Source organism: Carassius carassius, chromosome 21 (assembly GCF_963082965.1).
Source record: "Carassius carassius chromosome 21, fCarCar2.1, whole genome shotgun sequence".
Lineage (NCBI taxonomy): Eukaryota > Metazoa > Chordata > Actinopteri > Cypriniformes > Cyprinidae > Carassius > Carassius carassius.
Window position 1 is genome coordinate 12,435,242 of NC_081775.1, and position 13,578 is coordinate 12,448,819.

Here is a 13,578-nt window from a genome sequence, read left to right on the forward strand (position 1 = left end):
AATAATAAATGAAACAAATTTTGTCAGAATTACATAATTATTTGTAAATCTTTTCTCACAGATTGTCTAAAATGACGCTGCTCCATTTCAAGGTAACTTCGACCTGCATCCTCTATGGATCACTATGGGGAACGCTTCATTGTGACCCGTGTCTGAAGCATACATTGATAAAACACCAACAACATATTGGCCGGCAACAGCCCATGAGGTCACTACCGGTGCCGGTATAGGCACCGGGAGAACACGTCATTCTCTTCTTCATCTTCATTGACTGTTTTGTTTGAAGCGTACATCTTTTAGGAGTACATGTTTCTCGCTAGAGGCTTTACTCTGATACCTGCAGTTTACCCGGCTCCCATACTGTGGGTGTGTGTAGTGAAGAGCAAGTGCAAGCATGTACAGCTCTCGAGGGAGTTGGATGCGCTCTGCTGCACTCATTGTGATACATTCACAGGACTACTGAGGGGATGTGAGTATTTCACCATTTATCCAAGTTTGTAGACAACATTTGCATGAGTGCTTTTGCCTCTCGTGGGAACAGCGATGCATTTGCGGCAGCAGTTTTCTCACGCTTGATTTCTGTTGAAATCTAGCGAGTAGGCAGAACGTTTTTAGCTCCTGTGGGAGCTGAATGCATGCTGCATGTTGCGTCGTGGTGAGAACATAGAAAGGATTTGATGGGAAATTTCTCCCTGTCAGTAATTTACTTATGTTTATATAGCAAATGTATAGTGTGGGTCTGTCTGCAGATGTTGGACAGATGGTTTATTTCATGTCCTTTTTACAAAACCACATTATGCTGCACTCCAGCTTGAATTAAAAAAAAAAACATAAAAACCATTCTCATCCACATCCACAAACTCCTTACTAGTTATGCCAACATTGTGGGGATGTGTGAGAATGGTTATGAGAAGATGACACCTGTTAAAGAGAAGCTGCCTTGCTATCTCTTCATGGGGAAAGCATTTTCTCTCAAGATGTAAATCTTTTAGGATACATCTCACCTTTTAAACTTTGATACCTCTGGCAGGACAGTGGTTGAGAAGTTCATGAAGGCGAAGGTGTGCTCAGCGGCCTTCTAATCCTTCATTCCACGAAGGTCCAGGTATCAGCTCCAACAACCAAGGAGTCCTGACCTTTCTCGATCTGAGGATCAGAAATGGGCACAAAAGGATAGTGTCACAGCTAGGGCCCCTCCCACACCCGCGGGTAGGAGGAATCTCGGGTCAAAGGGAGGTATGTAAGATAAGAGATGTGATCAAGATGAGGCGTCAGCGGTTTCGTCCAGATTAGAGTGATACTTGACTATCTACTTATTTCCTTTGGGGGATTTAACATCTGCCTTATCTTCCCCTTCCTATTTCCCACTGCAACCACCACCTCTCCACCGGTTAGGTAGGAACTTCATGCATTAGTTTCTTATGCTGGACCTATGATGTTTGGTTGAGCAGGGCTCCAGAACGGGAACCATGGTGGGTGAGTATAATCCATTCTCTCTCTCTCTCTCTCTTATATATATATATATATATATATATATATATATATATATATGTATGTGAATGTATTAATGTGCAGAATGGTTATGTGTATAATTCTTCTGTGAGATTTCTTTGCAGTATTTTTCCGGGACCTGTGGGTTTCTGTCCTTTCTAAGGTAGGTCCTCTGTGTCAACTTGCAGTGTTACTTCACTCATCGATACTTCCCCAACCAGTATGAAAGTCCTGGTTCAGGCTTCATGCTTCCTGGATCATGCGGCCAGGTCATAGGCTTCTGCGGGAGCCTTCTTGATTATCAGGCCCCTGGCCTTAGAGGGTTGTATTTGAGCTTGCCTCTCCCGTTCAGTCCAACACCTCTGTGATGCTTGGGTAGCTTTAAGTTTACATGCTAAGCCGTGTGTAATTTCTGAAATCCACATGGTGGTAAGTGTGCACGCAAGATTTAGCGCAGTCTGTTTTTCCCCAGAAGCATCAGGTGAACTAGGACCTTCCTTTGCCTCTGGAATGTGCTGAGCTTTGGTTAGCTTGCAGTATGCTTAACCCCCTAACTGCCCCCCCCACACACTTTTTGAGAGCTGGGTTTGTGCCCCCTCAGTTAGGTAGCTTACTGCTGGCCGTTCCAGCATTGGAACATGCTCCAGGCTGAGCCCCCATCTCTTGTGAGAGTTGGTTTGTGTTCCCTCAGTTAAGTAAATTATTGCTAGCTGTTCCAGATTTGGGGCATGTGGTAGGTCATGCTCCCCTCTTGTCTGAGAGTTGGGTGTTTGCCCTTCCCCTCAGCTAGATATTTACTGCTAGCCCCTCCAGCATTATTACCATAGATCAAGTTGATACTCCCAAACATATTGGTTTTGGGATGCACCATTCCATCTAATGGAGTGCCACGAGAGCCCCATAGAACAGTATCTTAAAGTCAATGTTATGGTAAGTGTGCACGTGAAGTCTTTGCACACTTTCTAAAATCCACACCATGGTAAGATTGCATGCTAGTTCTCTGTGTTCTTTCTAAAATCCTATATGGTGAGGGCTTTGCGAGGTTGCTTTGTGCCCTTTTTTTGAGCTGGTGAGCCCCATTCATCCTGAGTGCCACTCCACCTATTTAGCCTCAAGATATCTATTTAAACAGGGTGTTGCTACTAGGGTTATGTTGACACCAGCATATTTAAACTTTGACCTTTTGACAAAATGTCACAATATTTATGAAAATACAGTAAACCCTATACTGCACTGTAAAAAAAAAAGTTTTTTTTTAAGTGTCAACTTAAAAAAATAAGGCAACTTATCGCAAGCGCTTTTTTGAGTAAACTTAACAAAAAATTACTATGTTTGCGTATTTTAACATCAACCTAATCCATTGGGCAAAGTTACGTCCAGTGGACATCTTTTTATGTCTTTGCAGACGTTGAAAAGATGTCCACTGAGGAGACAGAATGTTTTATGATGTCTTTTTTTAAATGTTTTTTATGTCTTCTGTACGTCCGATATAGACGTTTACAGATCCTCCCTACAAGGTTCTGTGACTTTATTTCTGTCAGACATCTAGAGAAGCTCTTATTGAGAATCAACAGAGGTTTACATGTTGATACTTGATTCGTTTGAAGTCACCATTGTGGTGGAAAGTGTTTGGTTTAGTTGGGATCTTGATCCAGTTACTTCTTGTGTTAGTTTCTCTCTTGCTGATGTAACAGTGTATTTTAAAACACTGTTTTTGTGGTGAAGAAAAACAAACTTAAATGAGCTCAGGTGTTATCAGCTCTTTGCTGGTGTTAGCTTGTCTCTTGCTGCTGTAACTTGTGTGTTGTAAAACTTTTAGCCGGCAGCCATATCACCCTGGAGCCCAAGACCGGTTTCCCACTGAAGCTAAGCAGGGCTGAGCCTGGTCAGTACCTGGATGGGAGACCTCCTGAGAAAACTAGGTTGCTGCTGGAAGAGGTGCTAGTGAGGCCAGCAGGGGGTGCTCACCCTGTGGTCTGTGTGGGTCCTAGCGCCCCAGTGTAGTGATGGGGACACTATACTGTCAACAAGCACCGTCCTTCGGATGAGACGTTAAACCGAGGTCCTGACTCTCTGTGGTCATTAAAAATCCCAGGATGTCTTTCGAAAAGAGTAGAGGTGTGACCTCGGCATCCTGGCTAAATTCGCCCATTGGCCTCCGACCATCATGGCCTCCTAACAATCCCCATATCTGCTGATTGGCTTCATCACTCTGTCTCCTCTCCACCAGTAAGCTGGTGTGTGGTGGGCGTTCTGGCGCACTATGGCTGCCGTCGCATCATCCAGGTGGATGCTGCACACTGGTGGTGGATGAGGAGATACCCCCAGACTATGTAAAGCGCTTTGAGTGCCTAGAAAAGCGCTATATAAATGTAATGAATTATTAAAACACTGTTATTGTGGCAATGAGAGTTGAGATCAAACATGCACATCTTGCTTGTAATGGTGACAAGTTAAAATAAGATGTATTGCTGCAACTGTGGATTCACTTTTATTGATAGAAACCTATTAGATAAAATAATGTACTTACTTTTTGAAAACAGATCACGTCGTCACAAACAGACATCAAGATTTTGGATATGCATCACATCAATGGTGACAATCAGAACAAAAAAGGCTGTAAAATAAGGATGAGTTTGTGCTGTGAAGCTCTTGTGTTTGTCACCGTTGTTGTGATGCATATGCTAAATCTAGAAGTATGTGTGTGTGAGTACTTGATTCTTTTACTCAAAATATTTCAAATGCATTCATTTTGTCCATCTTCAAAATAAGTATTTTGCTCTTGGTGCCTGCTATAAATATCAAACAAAACTTATTTTATGATCTCAAATACGTATTGTGTGATGACTTTCTCATCAACAAAAAACATCTGATAACACCTGAGCTCATTTAAATTTGTCTTTTTTCACCAAAAAAACAGCGTTTTAAAATACACCAATCCAGCAGCAACTGGACCAAGATCCCAACTAAACCAAACACTTTCCACCACAATGGTGACTTCAAATGAATCAAGTATCAACATTTAAACCTCTGAGTGATTTAGGTACAGTCTACAAAACCGTCAAGTTAAATAAACTTAAATATGTAAGTTTTGGGACACTCCATTACTCAATTAAATTGAGGCAACAAGTTTACTCAATCAATTTAGTTCAGTCAACTTATTAGGGTTTTCAGTGTAAATGTAGACCGAGCCCTGACTCTGTGTATATTGTTTTTGTGTGAACATGCGTGCGTTCTCGTCTGTGTGTTAAGTGTTCATTTCCTCACAATATGCTTGTCTCATGTCTGCCCTATGTTTTTTTTTTTTTCGTTTTGCTTTATTATTCAATAAAGCCCCTTGCTTTCTTTTTGAGTCCTTGCCTTGTCTTTACCCACAATCTTGACAAACACTTGTAACTGGCTGAGTAACTACATAACCATAGAAGTAATTTCATCTTTTATTTTTAGGCAAACCAGCCTATGGAATGAGTGCGATCCTGACTGGGTGCCATCGTTGCATTTCGGGCACACAGAAGTTAAAGAATTGCACTTTGGGCGGTTTGCTGCAGTACATATAGACTACAAGGCAAGCTCTCACAGGGGATCACCCTGCACCACTAGATGTAGCTGGCCAGATGGATGAAGCTGCAACAGCAGATAATGCTTCAAAATGGATGGCGCAGACTCAAAAAACAACACTGCAGAACAGCAGGAATGCCATCTTTGTAGCTGCAGGCATGCTGATATTAACCGCTTGTTGGAGGAGAACAGGAGACTGAAGGAAGAGCTCGCCCAAAAGAGAATGGATGAGGATTCTTTTAAAGATAATGATGCATAGGTGAAGTACTACACTGGGCTTCCATGTCTTGCGCTTCTGATGGGTTTGCTTACACAGCTTCTTCCCTTCCTGCCACAGACTGGCAGAAAACTCTCACCTTTTCAAATGCTCCTTTCAACACTGATGCTCCTCAGACTGAATCTCCCAATTCAGCACATTGCTTAGCTCTCCTCTGTGGATCGAAAGACTGTGTCCACCACATTCAGAGATACCATATAGGCACAAAATTTAGACATCTCAAACCCTTGGTGCAATGGCCAGAGATACATTGCTTGCAGGCCACCATGTCACATCAGTTTGTAGAGGGTTTTGGCAATCGAGTAGCAGTTATTGTGGACTGCTTTGAAAATCATATTGAAAGACCATCAAATCTCAAAGCTAGAGCACAAACATTTCCCCACTACAAACACCAGCACACCCTAAAGTATCTCAGTGGCATTACACCACAAGGCTCTAGCTCTTTCATTTACCAAGTTTGGGGAGGTCCTGTCAGTTAAGTGTATATATAAATACACTGGCATAGGTGTGTATATATTGTATACACACACACACGTCAATATTTCTGAAATATACACACATGTACATTATATAAAAAACTTTTATTTTGGATGTAATCAACCGATTTTAAAGCCTTAGATTAATATACAGTACCTATTCATGAACAACATAGTTTTAATAATTGTATTTCTATTTACCTTTTTTTTCACTTATTGCATTAAGTAATTCAAAAGACAACTATAAGCACAAAAACACACTTGTGATCCAATGTGTCAGTGTGTACAGGAGGTACAAAGCCATGTTTCTGAAGGTGCCTGATTGAGTCCCACACACAGCTGAGGTGGAACCACTGGACTGCACAGTTTTCACTGTCACTAGCCACCATGTCATCCAGGTCTTCAGGCCCTTTGCAAATGCACCAGAGTCTTTGCATGTTCTCATTTGCCTGTGTTCTTGCTTTTTTGTGAGATGGCTGTAACTCTGTGTAAACAGGTGTTTTTGTGGAGGCTTGTTGATTATAGTAACAAGACAAGCTCAGGTACTGAAACTTTGTGGAAGAACTCCTATGCCCTCTTTAGAAGTGTTTTCCAGTAGTCCTCATCCGGTAAGACCCGAACCACAGCATATTCTTTCTCTGTCCACACAACAATCACAAAACTGTGACCCAGTAACGAAGATCTGTGTTTGTACTTGGCTGTAGTACTTGTGTGTCTGTATCAAGTGTATCTTCCCATCAGTTACCTGGAGACAGAAAGTGCTGTCATCTGCACGTGTGAATAATTACACAGCCCTGGTGTGTGTTTACGGTGTGTGTGAGTGTGTCTATTTATCTAGTGTGAGGCCTGTTGATTAGATATATTTGTCTTATTAATTATTTCTTTTGTACTTACCTTAATATTTTCTATATATCAGAGGTTTTGCATTCTCAATGCTTTAATGTACCTCCGCTCAAGCCATGGGTGATCCTCAGCTCCAGTGGCCAAGTAGAGTGTGCACACTGTATGCATGGCTGGCATAGCAGATTAAAATCGAAGCAGCAGTCCGGATACGGGGGACCAAGACTTTCACTGATGTTCCAGCCTACTGGATGATGCCCGCTAATGTTGATAAGGTCCAAGTAGAGGTGGGTCAAAAGATAGACTTCACCACAGGTGCAGCTAAGAGAGTCACACTTGACAAATGCATCATTGGGGAGAGATGAATGTCGGTGATATGTACTCGTTTAGGCTCCACAAGTCATTGTGCACATGAGCCCACACTTTAAAACCTGTCACCCCTTCTTCAGATTTTGCACACTCACAGCAAGGTCGTTTGTCTTTCTGGGATGGAGGAGTATTACCATCATTATATCGACCCAGTTAAGCCACATATATTGCCAGAGTTCCTACAGCATCTTCGTTACCCAGGAAAGGATGGATGTGATCTACTCATCCTGTTCCAGCATTGCAACAGCCTCACAAACCTGATAGCAGTAATAGAGACACTGGCAGTTGCAACTGAAGCTCAGACGAGACTACAACATCATTCATTTGTCTGGTACACATCAAGAGCAGGAAGAATAACATCTTCCAATATGCATGCTTTTGAAAAAAAAAATCCTGTAATTTACATATGTTAGTAGCCTATGCTCATACTCCAGGGGGCAGGGGGCAAAGTGATCAGTGCTACTACACTAGTGGCAAGACTGATCACAAAACTTACCACGGATCCATGGTTTGATTTAAAGTAAATTTTATTTTAAAATGTGCTACTTTGGCTGGCTCTGATATAGCTGCAGCGCAGCCTCTCTGCAGACTTGCTCAATGTCCCGCCCACGGGTTACACCTCACCAGTAATAGCCTATCAACACTTGCGAGACGGTTGAAGCCGGTCTTCTGGGCAGTCAAGTTGCTAACTTGGTGACTTTGTCTAGATTTAGGGATTTTTTTTTTCAAAAAAGACTAGCGACGAATCTAGCGACTTTTTGGGCAATCATTATTTAGTCTCTGAGACTCTCTGGTGCTGTCGCAGAAGCGCGAGGTCTCTCTTTCCCAGCGCGAGCCTCTCTAGATCTCTCTGTATCTGCTGTGTTCAGCGAGTGCAGAGAGGAACAGCACTTTCAGTAAAAAAAAGATATTCTATTGCTTCTTACTCTATTTTACAAGCAAGTATAGCCGACATCAGTCACAACACAACCACTGACTTTATCGTATGTGTATTTGATTTCATTAGACAATGTGTCGTGAATAGGATTTTAGTGCAGATTAATGTTTGAGAGCTGGTTATGTAGCCTAGTCTTAATGGACCGCGTTTCAGTCATTATAATATTCATTCCGTTGTCTGACAACAGAAACATTAAAATATAGTAATAAAAACTGTTTTATTGAGAATTAAATTAAATGGCTAAATTAAATTGCAGTATGTGAGAGGCAATACAATTTGACACACTTACATCATAAATATGCTAATTAGCGCATGACGTCATCTAGTTCATGTTCTCATGATGTATTTTTATGAATTCAAATGTTTCAAAACACCCCCCCCCCTCTGTTTTTTAACAAATCGCACCCTGCACATACAGATGTATCTGGTATAATTGCAAAAGCTGATACTTGAAGACAAAGAATGTGTATATATATATATATATATATATATATATATATATATATATATATATCTTGCAAGTCAGACAGAAGATAATCAGAGAAAACACGATGTGTGTTCAAACTGCAACAAGACAAACAGAAAAGCCAGAGCTACTTTGTAACCTCACCAGTCAACTTACAAGTTAGACCACTCCTTGATAATGACAAATTTAGAGATTCACTCAACAACAGATTTTCATGTTTCAGAACATCAGAAAATGTCCTTAGGGATATTTATGACGGTATTATGTACAGGGAGCTCACACATCCAGGTGGAAGTTTCACAACAAGAATAACTTTTCACATGTGTTCAGTTCAGATGGAAATCCCTTATACAAAGCCTCCAGTACATCAGTCTGGCCAATACAGCTGGCTATAAATGAAATTCCACCTGCAGATCATAGAAAAACATGATACTTGATGGTCTATGGCATGGGAAAGGGGAACTCCGGATGGACATTTTTATTCACAGGTTTGTAGAGCAAGCAAAAAAAATAAAACATAATAATGGTCACAGATGGGGTGATGTGGAGGAACAAGATCACAAATTTGTGGATAAATGTTGTTGTGTGGACTCCTGATGCAAAACATCACCCAGTTCAATGGCATGGCTGTGGGTTTTGCTATCATCCAGGACATTATATCTGTGGAGCAATCAGATATCCAGCTAGTGAGGAGCATCATGGTGACAAATATGCATCAGAAATTATCCAAGACATGGAAGAGGCAATTAGAAGAGGACAATCTATTAGAGGGGTCAAGGGTCTATGACCATTGGTCAATTTGCCATATTTTGATGTGGTTTATGTATTTATTCCAGATTATATGCATTGTGTCTTACTTGATGTGACAAAGCAGTTGTCAAAATTGTGGCTAGAGGAATCGGGTAGTGAATTCTACATTTGGCTCCCCAGACAATAAACATGCTGTACATGCACTCTTATCCAAAATAAAACCTCCTTCGCAGACTCACCAGGGATCTTAGTGAAAGAAATTACTGGAAAGCTGCTGAGTGGAGTGCTTGACTCATTGTTTATGCATTGCCTTGCCTCAAATATATTCTTCCATCAAAGTATCTTTGCCATTTTGCATAGTGCTGTCTACCTGCTTCTGGGTGATATTTCAAAAGATGATTTAAATGCTGCTGATTTATTAATCCTTGATTTTATTTCGTTTCCAGGTGTTGTATGGAGAAAAGTCTAAGACATTTTATGTTCACTTCCTACATCATTTGTCAGTGAGCGTGAAAAACTGGGGACATATTTGGGCACATTAATGGCAATGGACAGCTTGTAAAACTTCTTAAAAATGCCAGGGAAGCATCACTTAAATTTTTTAGCAAGTTCATTATAGGTAAAACTCTTCCGGTGCTAGCCAGCCCAGACACAATCAGTGAAAGCACACTCGAGTTTTGTAGAGATGTGGCAGAAACGGACAGAATTAAGCGTTCTCACATGGTAGGTGATGTCTGGCTCTGCTGTAGTTTTGTCACTATGTCTTGAGGAGGAAGTTGCTGTGAGGCAAATTATTCAAAATATGCCTGTTGTATATGTATGGAGTGCAACATTCACTGCAGACTAATAGTGAATTCTGAGGTCATTTAGTGACAGGTCAAATGACACAGTAGTGCTTTTGAAGGACGAAAAGTCTGACATTGTCAACAAGATCTTACTTCATGTAGTGATAAGTCAGAGAGCTGCATTGTGCTGTTAAAAGAAATCTGTCCTGTTGATGTGCCCCTTTTGCAGAATGGGAGATCAAGGATTTTTCTTCCTGCACATTTTAGTATGCTCTTCTCATTTAGGTAAATTATGGCCAGTTCTCCCAACCGAAATAGTGAACAAATGCTTGCACATTAACTTCACTAATGAAAACTACATCTCTGTGTTTCCAAACACTGTTGGAAATGACATTTTATATATATATATATATATATATATGTGGCCAAGTGGTCTTTTTGCTGGCGATATTCAACCCTCAAGAGATATACAATAGACTACGCCACCCTGGGACTATACCAGGGAATCACAGTTCACTTAAAATGTTATAAGGAACCCAGGTGCATTCCACTGAATAATGTGAGCAAGAGACGTGGGTAGCAAAATAGAGTTTGTTTATTAGTACAAAAGTTTAAAATGCAGGAATAGTCACCCAGCCAATTACTAAACTGGAAATCACAATCCACAATAAGGATTCACAATTACTTCGGAGCTGTGGCCTATTGGCATCAAATGGGCTAAGAGAGGGAGCAAAAGAGGAAAATCACACTAAGTGCACACACACACACACACACTCTCTCCAATACCCGTGATTTTATCAGTGGTGCTCACACAGCATAACACAGCACACGGTGAAGGAAAGCCTCACTGCCGTCGGACACACAGCTCCTGTAATTGTAATACAAACCAAAATAAATCAAATTAATAAAAATTAATCAATAAAAACTTAAATGCAGGGGAGCAAAAGAAACCCTTCCAACATAAAGAAAAGAAATAAATTCTAGCTTAAACAGCTAGATAATAACACAAAAGGAAAAGGAAAAATAAATTTAAAGACAACAATGTCCAAGAGAAAATCTCAGCATTCTGAACCAGTCCAAAATGAGAAACACCACAAAGGGCAAATGAAGAAATAAATATCTGAATGAGCGCGGCCCTCGAACTCGTTATTTCCCAACGTACGAGGAAAAGATCTTCAAAATACAGTCACAGTAGGAGCAGGTTTTAACCAACAACTCCAAAATCGGGCCGCGCTAAATCACCCAGAACAAAATGATGAAAACACACAGCAAAAATATACAGAAAAGAAACGAAAGCAAATCCAGCAGGAACAAAACAGCAGCGTGCTTCTATATGTAGTAGGGAAATGCAGCACGCCCAGTCTTAGCCCTTAATAGATAAGAAGACGATTAGTAAACTAGTTCTAGTTTATGAACAGCAATCGGAAATATAAACACACATACCAAATAACGCAGCCGTTCGCCACACCAGAAAGCAGAGCTGACGTCAGTATCCACGGGATAGAAATGAAGTAGATGCCAAACAGCATATATTGGATATCCCCACTCAACCGGTAAACACACGGGAATGCTGGGACTAGGCAGTGTAACGAGCCAGACCGCACGTAACGGTTGTTTACAATAGACTCTCCAGTGCACGCAAAGCCCCACAGAAATAACACAAGCGGTGTTAAAATGCCCAAACGGCTGTGTTTTAACCACAGACCTCTGTTGAATGCCGGTAAACAGGAAGAGCGCAGGCACAGAACAGATGACGCACCTCCGGCCCGCACCAAACAGCCATTTAAACACACCTCCCTGCGGGGAGATAGGCTACCAATAACATGACGTCACTACAGGGAGGATCTGACTAATCTGCCACAATCTACCCCTACTTTTTGTATCGTCGCCCCGACGATAGAATACGGCAACCCCACTTATCAATTCCAAGGCCTGTAAATGACAGAGATCCCACTAGAGACAGACCCACCTAGGGGCACAGCCTCACCAGGCGCCTCCACTGACCGTGGCAGGTGATGGACATTGGAGTGCTGGCCTGCTCTGGGTCTCGTTGATCTCCGCAAAGCCATTACCTCAGTGCCTGGTGGGCCTACAGACACAGTAACAGATCCCGGAGCGAGACCCATTTCTCCAGAACGGTGTTGTCCTTGGGCTACTGGTATCCCAGGTACCGTCACCAGGGGGCAAGGGTCCAAGATATCCAAGGGAGCTTGGACAGCTGCAGGGACTAAATTACTAACAGCCGGACTCTGAGCCTGGGGGGTTTCAGGGACGAACAGTAGCAAATCGCCCTCGTCTGGCTCATCCTCTAAAGGCAGCGCCCCCTCCACCAAAGGCCTATCCCGAGGGCTCGGAACTGGACGGTCCCCTAAAATCTTAGCCTTCAACAAAGAGCGATGAACATGCCTTACCTTACCCAACTCATCAACCGGTGCAATTGTATATACTGAACCCCCTTCAACAGGTGCCTTCACTACTTTATACACAACTGGGCTCCACAAGTCTTGGATCTTATGGCGACCTCTCATGCCACACTCACGGAGGTAAACCAACTGGCCCTCCTCAAGTGACACACACCGCACATTCTGATCATGATGTATTTTACGTCTCTCCGCGGCCACCCTTAGCCGATCACGTGCCCCTTCAAAGGCCACATGGAGCCTAGTTTGATGTTCCACAACCCACTCATGAACATTACCTACCCCCACCTCCTGGACTCTGCCCAACAAAAAGTCAACTGGGAGCCGTGGTTCTTGCCCAAACATTAGGAAGTATGGGGACTCGCCAGTGGTCTGATGCGGGGTGGTGTTATAACAGAAAAGTACTTGTGGAAGGCAAGACACCCAGTCCCTCTTCCGAGAAACAGGCAATGTACGGAGGAGACTATGCAACGTCCTATTGAAGCGCTCGCATTGGCCATTACCAGCCGGATGGTAAGGAGTAGTGCGAGACTTCTCGACCTTGTACAACTGACAGAGCTGCTGGATGAGAGAGGATTCAAAGTTACGGCCCTGATCGGAATGAATCCGACCAGGGACCCCAAACTTGTAAAACCACTCGGCCACAAGAACCTGGGCCACAGTCTCCGCCCGTTGGTCCCGTGTGGGGATAGCCATGGTGTACTTCGTGAAGACATCAGTCATCACGATGACATTTTCAACTCCTGAACGAGAGGGTTCAAGCACAGTAAAGTCAATGGCTACGATCTCGTTAGGTCTTGATGCCAACAAATGGCCCATAAAACTACGGGCAGTGGGACCCCCATGCTTAGCAACTTGGCACCTTTCACACTCCTGGCACCATCGTGCCACTTCTGAGGACATTCCAGGCCAATAACACCGCTGCTGTACCAACTCAGTGGTACGCTCATTCCCCTGGTGCCCATGCTCCTGATGAAGCTGCCTCAAAACCTCAGATTTTAAGGTAGTGGGTAAAATCAATTGAAAGCACTCCTCACCCCCATCAGAGCGAAACACTCGTCGATACAATACACCCTCTCTCTCAATGAACCGATCCCACTGACGAAGCAGGATCAATCCCAGCCTAGACAACCGTTTGCGTTCTTCCACTCTAGGGAACACCTTTCGCTTCCAAAAGGGCAAAATTTCCTTAATCACAGGGTCTGCCTG